Source organism: Balaenoptera physalus (assembly GCF_965194825.1).
Source record: "Balaenoptera physalus genome assembly, chromosome: 10".
Taxonomy (NCBI): Eukaryota; Metazoa; Chordata; class Mammalia; order Artiodactyla; family Balaenopteridae; genus Balaenoptera; species Balaenoptera physalus.
This window is the reverse complement of record NC_138889.1, coordinates 1863379-1876936: the sequence shown is the minus strand read 5'-3', so window position 1 is coordinate 1876936 and position 13558 is coordinate 1863379.

The following is a 13558-nucleotide window of genomic DNA, read 5'->3' as shown; positions in this document are numbered from 1 at the left end:
CCACCACCCACCCGGAACTTTCATCATCTTATCCTGGAGCCCTGTCCCCAGTGAACACTATCTCCCATTCCTCCCCCACCCCAGCCCCTGGAAACCTCTATTCTACCTTCCGTCTCTATGAGTTAGGCTGTTCCAGGTACCTCATGTAAGCAGAATCATACAATATGTGGCCTTTTGTATTTGGCTTATTTCACTTAGCCTAACATTTGCAAGGTCCATCCATGTAATAGCCTGTATCAATACTTCCTTTCCTTTCAAGGTTGAATAACATGCCATTGCCTGCATATGCCACACTCTGTCAATGAACATTTGGGTTGATTCTACCTTTTGACCACTGTGAATAAAGCTGCTAACAAACACTGGTGTATAAGTATCTGTTCAAGTCTCTGCTTTCGATTCTTATGGAGACATACCTAAAAGTTGAGTTGCTAGATCATATGGTGATTCTATGTTTGATTTTTGAGAAGCCATCATACTCTTTTCCACAGCAGCTGCACCATTTGACCTTCTCACCAGAAACACAGGAGACTCCAATTTCTCCGCATCCTGGCCAACTTTTGCTATTTTCTGTTTTTCTGATAATAGCCATCCTTTGGGGCATGAAGTAATATCTCATTATGGTTTTAATTTGCAGTTCCCTAATGACTAGTGATGTTGAGCACAGTTTACTTTGTTTACTGGCCATTTGTTTATCTTCTTTGGAAAAGTGCCTATTCAATTCCTTTGCCCATATTTTAATTGGGTTTTTTGGTTTTCTGTTGATGGGTTGCAAGAGTTCTTTTTATATTCTGGATATTAATCTCTGATCATATATATGATTAGTAAATATTTTCCCCCATATTGTGGGTTGCCTTTTCACTTTGTTGTTAGTGTCCTTTGATGTAGAAAAAATGTTTTTTTTTTAACTTTGATGAAGTCCAATTTATCTATTTTTTCTTTTGTTTCCTATGCTTTTGGTATCATATCCAAGAAATCATTGCTAAATTCAATGTCATGAAGCTTTTCCCCATGTGTTCTTCTCAGAATTTTATAGTTTCCACTCTTACATTTAGGTTTTAATCCATTTTGACTTCATTTTTGTATACAGTATGAAGTAAGGGTCCAGTTTTCCCAGCACCAGGTGAAAGACTGTCTTTTTCCCATTCAGTGGTCTTGGCAGCCTTGTTGAAAATCAATTGACCATATATGTGAAGGTTTATTTCTGGGCTCTCTATTCTATTCTGTTGGTCTATAGGTCTATCTCTATGCTAGCACCACACTGTTTTGATTACTGTAACTCTGCAGTAAATTTTGAAATCCAAAAGTGTAAGACCTCCAAGTTTCTTTTTTTTGTTTTTCAAGATTGTTTTTGGCTATTGAGGGTCCCTTGAGATTTCACATGAATTTAAGGCTAGGTTTTTCTATTTCTGCAAATGAACTGGGATTTTGATAGGGACTGCACTGAATCTATAAATTTCTTTGGGCAGTATTGACATCATTACAATTATTACGTCTTCCAATCTATGAACATGGGATGCCTTTCCCTTTTTTTAATGTCCTCATTAATTTCTTTCAGCATTGTTTTGGGGTTTTCAATATAGAAGTCTCTCACCTCCTTGGTTAAGTTTATTCTTAAGTGTTTCATTTGTTTGATGCTATTGTAAATGGAATTGTTACCTTAATTTTTCAGATTGTTTATTGTTAGTGTAGAGACATGCAACTCATTTTTTGTGTTGATTTTGTATCCTGTAACTTTAATGAATTCATATATTAGTTCTAACAGTCATTTGGGAAACCTTTAGGGGTTTTCTATGTATAAAAAGATCACGTTATTTGTGAAGAGATAATTTTTCTTTTTCCTTTCCAGTCTGGATGCATTTTATTTCTTTTTCTTGCCTAATTGTTCTGGATAGAACTTCTAATACTATGTTGAATAGAAGTGGTGAAAACAGATTTTTTCATCTATTTTTCAGTCTTTTTCACTTCAAAATTTTTCAGTCTTTCACCTTTGAGTATGATGTTAACTACAGGTTCTTTGTATTTTAAAAGCTTACTGGAAGGCTCAAAATAGCAAGTGTTTTCACTTTTTGATAAAAGTATGTCAAATCAGCTTGATGACAAACTGATTGCCAGGCTTATATTTTTTTTATTGGTGAAAACTGAATTAATTAGTATTTAATCATATTTGCATCATAAGTAAAATCATTGCAAAACCTGTGGTTCAGTGGTGGTTGGTGGTGGGGAGAGAGGGGTCAATGTAACGGGTCATTTATAGGGAAATGCTGGGAATTACTAGGACATGACATGATGTAACATATGATGAGAGTCATTAACTTCCTTCTTCTGTACAGGGTCAAGCTACAATGACTTTGTTTTCTTAACATGAAAAAGTATAAAAGGGGACATAATGAAATTCTATAAAATTATAAAATGATGGTAAAAGCAAAAACAGACTAACTCATAAAATTGTTAAATATTTTTATAGATACTATTTCTTTAAGCATGAAAAAATAATTTTTGAGGAAATAAAAAGTAATTTACACCCAAAGGTTTGCTCAGGCCAAATGTAATCAAGTTCTGGAAGAGTTTGGATGAAACTATGATGACAAATCTATCGCCAGGTACTAAAGGAAAACTAAAGATAATAATACTGAACATTTTGAGAGAACTTACCATGAGCCAAGGACTTTTTAGGTGCTTTATGTATGTAAATTTATTTAACCTCACAACTACCCTATGAGGTAGATGTTATTATTTTCCCCATTTCACAGATGAGGAAACTGAGCTGCAGAGCAATGACATTAACTAGTGTGAGGTCACACTGCTTCCTGCCTGGGCTCCAGGGAGCCTTCATCCCTACAGTCAGCTGAATGATGCCCCAGATGTGTCAAGTCTTAGTCCCAGGAACTGGAAAATGTTCTGCTATTTGGAAAAAGGATCTTTGAAGACATACTTAAGGATTTTGAGTACCCTGGATTTTGTGGTTGAGCCCTAAATGCCATCCCATGTCCTTAAAGGAGACACCAGGGAGATGTCACAAACACACAGAGTGGGGACACACAGCGGGTACGGCCATGTGAAGATGGGCCAGAGATTGGGGTGATGGAGCCAAGGAACCAATCCCCCCCCTCCACTGTTTCCAGAGGGAAGTGAGGTCCTTCCTACTGGATTGTGGACGTCTGACCACCACAGCTGTGAGAGAAGACACTTCCATTGTTTCAAGCCCCCTGGTTTGTGGTTATTTGTTACAGCAGCTGCAGGAAAGTATTCTCGCTCCAACCAGGAGCTGGGCATCTCCTATCGGAAGAGTCCACCCTCAGCTGAAATCACAGCGGCCACCACTGCTCACAGAAAGGCCTTAGTGAAGAGGAAACGCAGAGCCAATCGGATCATTGGCTGAAGAAGTAATTCAACAGCACTAGCACTTTCCAAAGTGTTTTCCCATTGATCTTACCAGCTGACCATCTGACCCCCACCTGATCTCCTTTGTACACAAGAGAAAAAATAAGGTCACTTGTCAGTTTACAAACATAAAAGCCGAGACATGGACTCCAGGCTTCTGCTTCAGGGCACCACTCCTCCTACTGTGCAGATCCAACTCCACGAGAAGGGAAATGAAGGGGGGGGGGGGAAGGGGTGTTGTAACATTTGTGAACACACCTTAGAGTCTACAGCGCTCCCATAACCACACCATTTAATTCTCACAACACGGGAGGCTCCTCTGGTCACCCCTGCTCTACAGATGAAGAAACAAAAGCTGACAGTAGTCCAGCGACTCCCTCCAAGACGCACAAGGACCACAGCGGCCTGACCGTCAGTCAAAGGCAGTTCCTCCTGCGCAGCTACTGTCGTGTTCTGTGCACACGGGGCGCAGGCCGAGATGCACACGCGCCAGACCCAGATGCACATGTGGCTTGCGGGGTGGGCTTTTTTTGCATTTAAAAATAAAAATAGTCTTGACATAAAGTTAAAAACAGGAGGGTGATTTGCATAAGACCCTGCGCTCTCAATTACACCAATTACTTTATAATTACAGGCAATGCCATCTTGAGTTTTTCAAAACCTACGTCTATTCTTAAAGAATCTGTCAGAAAGAAGGCTTCTTCTCAGGCAGAGGCTCCAATTAGTATGCACCCTGCATGCAAAGGAAGCAGACCTGCTGGAGCTCCAGGGAGGAGGAAAGAGTCAGCGCTTCCTTCCACACAGGCCTGCGGGGAGAGCAGGGCCTCGGACAGCCTGCCCCGCCGGCCCCTGCTCCGGGCACTGCTGCGTCTGTTCCCTGCTCCCCCCTCAACCCGGCTGCAGCCACTGCCGTAGGTCTGAGGCGGGCGGACAAGAGCCTGGCCTGCTGAAGTTGGGCTTCTCCCAGCCACCCTTACGAGCCTTGGGAGAAACTACCGGGACTGGTGGGCCTCCGTCCACCCTACGGAATCCCTCATATCCTTCTCTGCGGAGTGCACCTGGGGCAGTGAAGTGTCACCATCGTCTCTGTCCCCAAGGATGCTGGCCCGGAGGACTTCCTTGAACAGGTGGGAGCACAGGCACCCGCGGTCAGTGAGCCCAGCGTCTGCATGACCTCAGGTCCCTTCTCCAGGCCCTGGTTACCGTCGCACCCTGAGCTGGGACTCAGGACCCCTAGAGATCCCGGAGGCCAGCTTGTTCTGGGTGAAGACACGGCACTCTGACTCTGCCGCTTGGGGGCCGGGCCCACCCTAGCGCTACTGATGCAAACGCAGTGTCAACACATAAAGTCACTACTGGACAAAGCAGGTGTCCTGACCCTGCCACACACAAGCAGCCACATGACCGGGGCTCTGCGTTCTCCTATTTATCGCCCCTATTTTGCAGATGTGAAAAGTGAACCGTGGAGAATGGTTAACCGATGTTCCCCAGGCTGCGTACCTAATAAAGGGCGGGACAACCACTGGCGGGAAGGCGGGTTTGGAATCTCTCTGCCTGGTTCAAATCCTACTCAGCAGCCTATGTGACCGTGGCGGGTGTTTTAACCTCTCTGTGCTTTAGTGTCTTCATCCATAAACCGAAGGTAATAATTGCGCCGACTTGATAAAGTTATTGTGAGGACTGAAGGAGTTAATGCAAGTAGAAAGACAGCGGAAACATCTGGCACGTGGGATACACTCACTAAATCTTGGCTATTTTTATCAAACATGCCGCCTGCTTGTATCCAGTCACCACGAGCGGCCCTCGGCCCCAGACCCCAAACCCATAGGCTCTGTACCTTGCTCTTCCCATCTGTCCCCTCCCTCCCCTTCTCAGGACCGGCTGCCACATGCCCTCCAGGACTCACGGCCGACCCTCAGCAAGACCCTCAGCCTCACCTTCTCCTATGAACCCCCTCCACCTGTGCCTCTAACTAAGACCCTGCTCTTCCCTGGAGACCCGCTCACCCTCGCCCAGGACTCCTTTGGCCTCTGGGCCCTCCTGGTGCATCTGCCCCGGGCTCGGGGCTGCTGCTACACCCTCCCCAGACTCCCCTATAAAGGACCTTGCTTGGAAGCTCCTGTCGTCTGACTAATGACTGAGCCACCCACCTCCCATCCTTGTAACGTATCTCCTGCCCCTTTCACCCTGAAGAACTTAGCACCTGACAATCCCTTTGTCCAGCATTATTCTTTTCCTGCTTTGGTGACTTAACATACAAATAATCACGCTACAAATGCCGCATCCTCCCTCCTCCACGGAGCCTTTCCTCTTTCCTAACTTATCATAAGCATAATTTCAAACCTCCCCTATTCTGCCCACCACCTCCTGTATTTCAAGTCCGCTTCCTCAAGCAGCTGGTCTCCGGCAATCTTTCTACCCACCCCCGTGGGTTTGGTACTTAAGTCTACAACCCGGGCCTGTCCCTTACCTCCCCCAGGTCCCCATCTTGATCCCATGTGGACCACTGTGCATACCCCTCACCCGCACCTCCATGCCCTGCCACCGGTCTTCTCCAACCAGACTTGGGCCGACTTGCACAACTGAACAAGTGTAAGGAGAACACACGACTGTGCTGCTTGCTTCAATCTGTGATCAGTAGGCTCCAGGGGGCCTGGGGCGCCGTCAGCACTCACACCTGTGGTGCCCGCTCTCTCCACTGCCAGACACTATGCTGAGGAATCTCGTCTCTAACGTAGGATGGCTGCTCACCAATCCTCACCTCGGCCGACGGCCTTGTTTCTATTCAAGTGAGAAAACTGCAGTAGTGGGGAAAGAATGCCCACGGCTCCCACCACACATCCGTCTGCCTTCGGCATGTGTGCGTGTGATGTTCCCGCCCCTGTCACCGTGATGGCTGCGCTCTAAGGCCAGCCTCCCCTGTGTGTTTGATCCCATCTCTCCTCATCTGCTCAAGGACGACACTTCAGCAAGTGGCCCTTCTCTCTCTTGCAGCTTCAATTTTTCTCACTCTACTGCACCTATTCCATCAGCATGCAAACATACTGCTGTCTTCTTCTATTTTAAAAATCTCCCAACGATGCTTCCTTCTCTAGCTGTCCCATTTCTCGTTCCCTAGAGCAGAGTTCCTCAAGCAACGTGTCTGTGCCTGCTGTGTGCTTGCATCTCCTCCATCCTCCTATGAAATTGCCCCCATCTCTCACCAACGCTGCTCTAATTCAGGCCACCAGTGTCACCCACGCTGCAAAAGCCAATGTCGGTTTTCAGCCTCAATCCTCTTAATTATCGTCGGTGTGTTACACTGGTTGTCACCTTCTCCTCCTGAAACACTTCCTCAGCAGGGCTCCCTGGACCACATGCTACTTGGTTTCCAGCCACATCTTGACCCCCCCTTCTCAGTGTCCGCCTTGGATCCCTCTCACCTTGCCTCTAAGCGCCAGGGCCCCAGGGCTCAGATTCTAGACTTCTTCTCCGTCTCCTCCCACTGCCTGGGTTGGGTCATCCAGCCTCTGGTTTTCAACACCATCAATGTTGAAAATGTCACCCGGATTTGTACCAGCAGCTCCGGCCCCTGCTCCAAACTCAACTCACACATCACGCTGCCCAGTAGGCATCCCCGCATCGATGTCTAATGGACCTCAGAGACCTAATGTGCACCAAACTGTGCTCCTGATCTTCCCAAACCCGTTCTTCCCACTTTTGTCCCAGGACCAGTTGACGCAAAATCATCCTTTCAATTGAAAAGCTAAAAACACTGGAGTCACCCTTGACCTTTCCCGCCTCCCTGCCCCATGTCCAATCCGTTAGCAAATGCAGTCACAGCCCTTTAACATACAGGGAGAACCACCCATTTCCCCACACATGGCCAGACATTGCTCCAACCCACCAGGCCCACGCGGCCCACCCCTCCCTTTCTCCGTGATCGCCCCTGTTCTCAGCCCGTTAACACTGCTCCGGCCACACGGCCACCTCCCCGCTCCTGGGTCACCCACCCCTGGCATTCTCCTGTCTGCAGACCAGGAATGCACCAGCTATCTCCCCTGCCTGGAAGGCCTTGCTCCAAAGCCTGCTCAGCTCCTAGAAGGCTTTGCCTGAATCCCACCATCTGGGAGGACTTCTCCGACGTCCTACCCAAAATGCCCACCCTCTCCACAGTTCCCTCCTCTGCCCTGTCTCCCGCCAGGCGCTGCCCCCTCCCTAGCGTAGAACTGTGTATTTATTTACTCACCTTGCTTCTTGTCTTGGATGCTGTGCTTTTTGTTTCCTGCTACATCCCCAGAGCCCACAACAGTGCCTGACACACAGCAGGTGCACAAAGTAGCGGCTGAATGAAGAAATGGTGGCCACTGCATATCAACACATCCAGACTAGAGCGCATGGCTTACACTGCCTCTAGCCCCCGCCCCCACTCCACACACACACACACACACACACACACACACACACACACACACACATACACACACACCCCTGTTTTGTTGCCCACGATTCCCCAACCAGAGCTGGAAACCTGGCATTCATCCTCGACCCCTCCCTTCCCTGTGACCCCAGACCCCACCTGCACAGGCCTGGCTGCGCCACGTTCAACACACGCCCCAGCCCAGCTCCCGAATCCCTCCCTCCCTCCCTCCTCCGCACCCCACGTCTCCGCTGCGCCCACTCCAGTGAAATCCTCTCTGGGGACCACGTCTGGCTGGTCTCTTGGCGCCTCCTGTACCACCACTCCCCCCTCCCCCCTCCCCAGCTCAGCTCTTGCCACTTTGGCCTCCGTCCGTCCCCATCCCTTTCTCAAGCACCCGCCACAGGCCAGCACGCCTTCTCCCAGAATGCCTTTCCCAGCTCTTCGCCCCGCCAGCTTTTCTTCCCTCGGGTCTCAGCTGACTCTCCCCAGGGAACCCTCTCTGACCACCACGACCACGCCAGCTAAGGCAACTTGCACCCACTCACCCACTGTTCCCAGCACCTGTATCACTTCCCTCCAAGCACATATTAACTGCAATTGCTTCATTTATCTACATGCATCCCCACTGAACCTGTGACATCCCTAAAGGCAGAGACAGAATAAGGAATAAGCAAACACTAGGCCCCCAAATGCACGAAGCACTGGGCAGAAGCGAGTTTGGAACCGCGCTGTCCCCCTGCCCCCGAGAACAGCTGTTGTACAGAAGCAGTGGTGGGGCCCGGCAAGAGCCCCTAAAGCAGCTGGCCGCAAGACTGGCTTCCTGCTCTTGCCAGCCTGCCCTCGATCTTGCCCTGGAGTAATTTTTCTATCGGTTTCGTAGAACGAGGGGAGTCCTCTCCATCAGGCAGCACCGTCCCAGACAACACCACGTGAAAGGGCTTAAGAAGCAAGAAATAACTCATCCCAAAATATCCCGTACTCGGTTTCCAGCTGCTCTGAACAGCTGGATGCTTTTTCTGAGCCAGATAGCTTCTGTCTCCACGCTAATAAGATGGGGAGAAACCACACACAATGAGATGTGTGAAATGGGGTCACTGTTAACTCCCTTGGGAAGATAAACGCCGTCGGCGTTCTCCAGGCAGGCTTTCAGTGAAAAGTTTTCAACTCCGTGCTGAGCATCGGGCTGGGTACCATGATCAAAGACTCGTGCCTAAAGTGACCCCCATCCTGGAGTTTATAAACTAGATATGCTGAGAAAAATGACGCACGTTAGACAATTAGCCAACAATATGATGGAACGGAATTAAGCACTAAATAGTGTCATTCAGGTTCAGAGAGGATTGAGGGCACCTGGAGGAGCTTCAGGCTCTGCTTTGAAGGAAGGGAAAGTTGGAGAAAAGGCAGGCAGTCCGGAGGGGGAAGACATCTGCAAAGGCGCAGAGCTGGGCAGGAGCCTGGGTGATGCGGCTGGCCGGACCGAGTTAGAAGGGAGGATTTAGAACCAGCTACCTGGGTGTGAGTCTCCAGGTACCACGTCCACAGTGACGGACAAAGATATTACCTGCAACCCCTCCTTCCTACCTCCGAGAGCCTAGAGGGAGGGGCCCGAGGGAGGCTGTGCTGGCAGAAAGCACAGCAGGAGATGCAAGGCCGCCAGGGGACGGGCCACCAGCCCACCACTTAGAGGCCAGGCTGAGATTGAGAACCGCTCAGCCTGGGAAACCAGCGACGGCGCCTCGGCTTGGATGTAACAGAACACACACTTTGTGGAAACACATTTCTTTTCTCGTACTGAATACGAGGTGGCTGGTAAGCCAAGGCCACATGCCGGCCACGGCAGCTGTTCGCTGGGCAAGTCAAACAGGTCACAAAGGGCATCCCCCCAGGACAGAAAAGGCATCCAGTGCTCCTTCAGGAAGGACAGCTATGATGCCCTAGAGTCACACCTTCCTGCTCATGGCTTTTGTACAGCCTTGTTTCTGGAAACAAAGAGTCTGGTAACTTTCTGTGGCAAAACTTTGCTCCCTCCCAAATACTGCCATCTGTATCTAGAGTGTGAGAAACCCCCAGTCTGTCAAGCGTTCTGCTAGTCTCCACGTAGGAAAGCATGACCTTCCAGAAACGAGGTGTGTTGCAGTCTGGAGCAGGTGGGGTTAACAGGGAACACCCTGACGGAGCCAGCAGAGCAATGGGAAGTGGCTGGACACCCAGCTCTCCCCTCTTCTGAAGGTGCTCTGGACCCCACAGAAGACTCTGTCCGAACACAGCCTGCTACGTGCTGCGGGGTCCCCACTGTGGGACATGCCAAGTGCGGCCACCCCTAGTGAAGACAGCACTGCATTTGGAAACTCGGATCTGAGCTCAGGGTCCGGCACACCCCGTGTACCAGCTAACAGCCCCGAACCGGCACTGCGCACCCCCATCCTGGAGGCTAAGTCCTCCCCGGTGAAGGCAGAGGATGGGCTACTTCAGTGTATCTCACTCTCAGCTCATTGCAGGACCACCTGGGGTGCTGTCTGAATGCAGGTTCCCAGGTGCTGCAGGACATTCACTGGGCCTCAGGCACAGGCCTGGGGTTGCTATCTTTCACAGGGACCCAGAACGAATCCCCCATCTGAGGGACCACCAGTCTCTGAGGCCCCTCCGATCCCTGCACCCCCTGACCTGGTGATGCAGTAGCCCACGCAGGTAAAGGAGAAAAAGCGGTTTCTGTTGTAAAGGCCTCCGGGCCCTTCACAGCCCATGGCCAAGCAGACTTACTGGATTCTTGTCGCCTTGGGCCACGCGGCCGTGTTGGGGCTGGTGTCCTGCTGTCTCCCTAAGGGGCTGTGAGCAGCTCAAGGGCACAGGACATGCCCTGTTCAGTCTCTCCCGAGGCACCCAGCACAGAGCCCTGTGGGGCAGGCGCACAACGGAATCCTAAGGATGCCTTGCGTTCTTCCTGTTCATTCCATCGCCTCCTGTAACCCAGAAGACACTTGAATTAGGGTCAGAATTGGGAAGACAAATGCTTGCAACTTCAACTTGGGCCTCTGTCCAGGGCCCACAGGGCCGGGGGCTCCCGGCGTGCGGGTCACGATTCAGCCCAGCATCCTGAGCCACCTCCTGGGAAGAAAACAGGCATCTCCCCAGCAGAGAGCTGGCTGCAGCGCCCCCCGCCCCCCGGGGCTCCTCTCTGCGGCCCTGTGGTTGTTTCTAGCTCAGCCTCCCCACCAGTCAGCGCTTGTCCTGGGAGAGGAATGTTTACGATTCCCGGCCCGGGGGTAAGAAGCGACTCCAAGCAACCCGCCGCCCAGGGAACTGATCCTACCAGGTTAACTCTCCACCTTTTTAGAGCCGCGGGCACCCCGATGCTTCATGACCTGTGCCACTCCAAGGCAAGGCTCCCTTCTAAGGAGCTGAGCGATGTGGGGAGGCCCCCGCTAAGCACCCCAATGACGCCTCTGTCCCAAGAAGGGGGACGCCCGGAACGCCAGGTCTGCCCACGGGGCAAGGCTATGAAGAAGCGGGATGGACAGGGCTGGCGGGGCTTCTCCGCCTGGTGGCGGCCAGCACGGACAGAGGGCTGCCCTCCCTCCTCCCTGTCTCACAATGGACAGCTTACAGGAAGTGTCTCCTTTACGTCAAAGGCCCCGCAGCTAGAAGGGTCCCACCCTCTGCCCACTTACGCAACTGCCACCTCAATCATCATACCCTGCTTTCCCACAGAAAAAGTGACATTTTCTGCGAAAGTTCTCCTTTCCTGGCCCTTTGAAACCACCCCAGCAAGCCGGGGCAGAGGGCGCGTGAATGCGTGATCCAGACGCGGGGAGCGGCGGGAAAAAAGCCAGCCCCCACCCCTTCCTCCTTAAATAGCTCCGCCTTCCCCTTCCGGCCAGCAAGCCGTCTGCGTCTGCGGGAAACGGATCTCCGCTAATTAATCCCATTACCTCCGCCTCAGCGAGCAAAGGCGCCTCCGGGAGATAAAACACCGCGATAGTTCGCGAGACCGGCAACTGGGCCCACCAGGAGGGCACGCTTACCTCACCACGTGCGCCTCACCACGTGCGCGGCCCCTATGCCCAGCGACCCGCTGCCCAGTGCGCTCCGGCACGGGCCCGCTTGCTCTGATCTGCATTTCAGCCCCATCTCCCTGCCCTCGGCCGCCTTCTCACTCTTTAATTTGGGCTTTAATTTGTCGCGCTCCCTGTGCTCCTCTCACCAGCCTGTGTCTGTGCACATTTCTGCTTTTTCCTACATTTCTCCATTTTTGTGATCCAGAGGGAGCAGGAGAGGAAGCAGGTGTGTTGGGGGGCCTGTGGCGGGTGGGAGGGGCCTCCATGAAGGGCAAACCCAGGGCGAGGGGCCGGGACGAGGAGGTTGCTCACCGCACACGCTGCGGATTTCAGGGACAGGGCGGCCCCTGTGAGTCTTCGCTGATAGGGGACAGCAAGTAACAGAAGGAAACCAAGGGGAAAATTCTCCCGAAAAACAAACCGCAATGGGCCCTGGGCCCCTGGCAGGAAATGACGGAGGAATGAGATGCCACAACTGCTCGTCCCCAGCGTGCCGCTCATCCACCCCAACTTCTACCCGGTTCCAACTTTCCCTCCTCGCCCCCTCTGACCACACAGGAGCCTGGCCAGCTGACCAGAGAGGCCAGTTTCGGGCAAGTCGCATACCTCCCGGGGCCTCTGTTTCTCCTTCTGTAACGTCCCATCTGCACGGAGGGAACTGAGCGGACTCGCTGGATTCAGAGCAACCAGAGTGGGGCGGATCTCGCCGCCTTGGGGAACAGGGAGGGGCTTGGTTGGGGAGGTTGGTGGAGAAAGTATTTGGAATCGGAGGTTTTGAACGGGCACAGCTCCCACCGGTAGGGGAGCACGGCAATCTCTGCCCCATCCAGCATCTGCCCACAGCTCCAGTCTTCGAGCCTGTCCACCCCCAGGCCCAGCATCGTCCCTACAGCCCCTACCTTCTTCTGGCTCCAACAGAACCTGCTAAGCTGTCAGATGTTCCTCACCCTCTCCTCCCCTGCTTCCCCAGCCTCTGGCTCTGGCTTCCTAGTCGGAAGGGGTGATTAATGAAAAGGCCACGTGGGCGATGCATTACTAGATTAAATTCAGTAAACAGCAGCCCCTGCTAGATTGAAGAATCCTGACCAGCATCTGGGTCACAACTGGGTCCCCACGGGGGTTCAGCTGGCATGAGGAACGGCCCAGGCGGAGGGCAAGGAGCAGCTGAGTCATCAAACCCCAGAAGATTTGAGCCGAACAGGGTTTCAGAGTCACCTGTTCCATCCCGCTGACTCAAATCCCCCTGCAACACATCACATCACCAAGACTCCGCCTGGAGCTCCTCGGATGTGGGCGACCTCGTTTCTCCCAAGGTTCTCTACTCCATGGTTGTGTAATTTGTTAGAAAAATAAACTCAAGCCTGCCTCACTTTAACCACTATCCAGCCCAATTCATTCATTCATTCATTCATTCATTCAGCAATTATGTGCAGATCACCTTGCATGTGCCAGGCACTGGTACACAACGCCAGGCGCTGGTCCATGATGCCAGAGGTGCCGTGGGGAATAAGACATAGTGCGTCCTCCTGCAGAGACACAAACCAGCAAACAGCCCTCACATTCTAGAGCCCGGCTGGATGTGCAAGGACCTGTGGGGACACATAGGAGAGATGCCACCGGGGTGTTTTTGTGGGTTACGGGGGTGCAGGTCAAGAAAGGCTTTCTGGAAGAGGCAGCATCTCAGCTGGAACTGATCTAACAGTTAGCAAGTCCAAGGGCG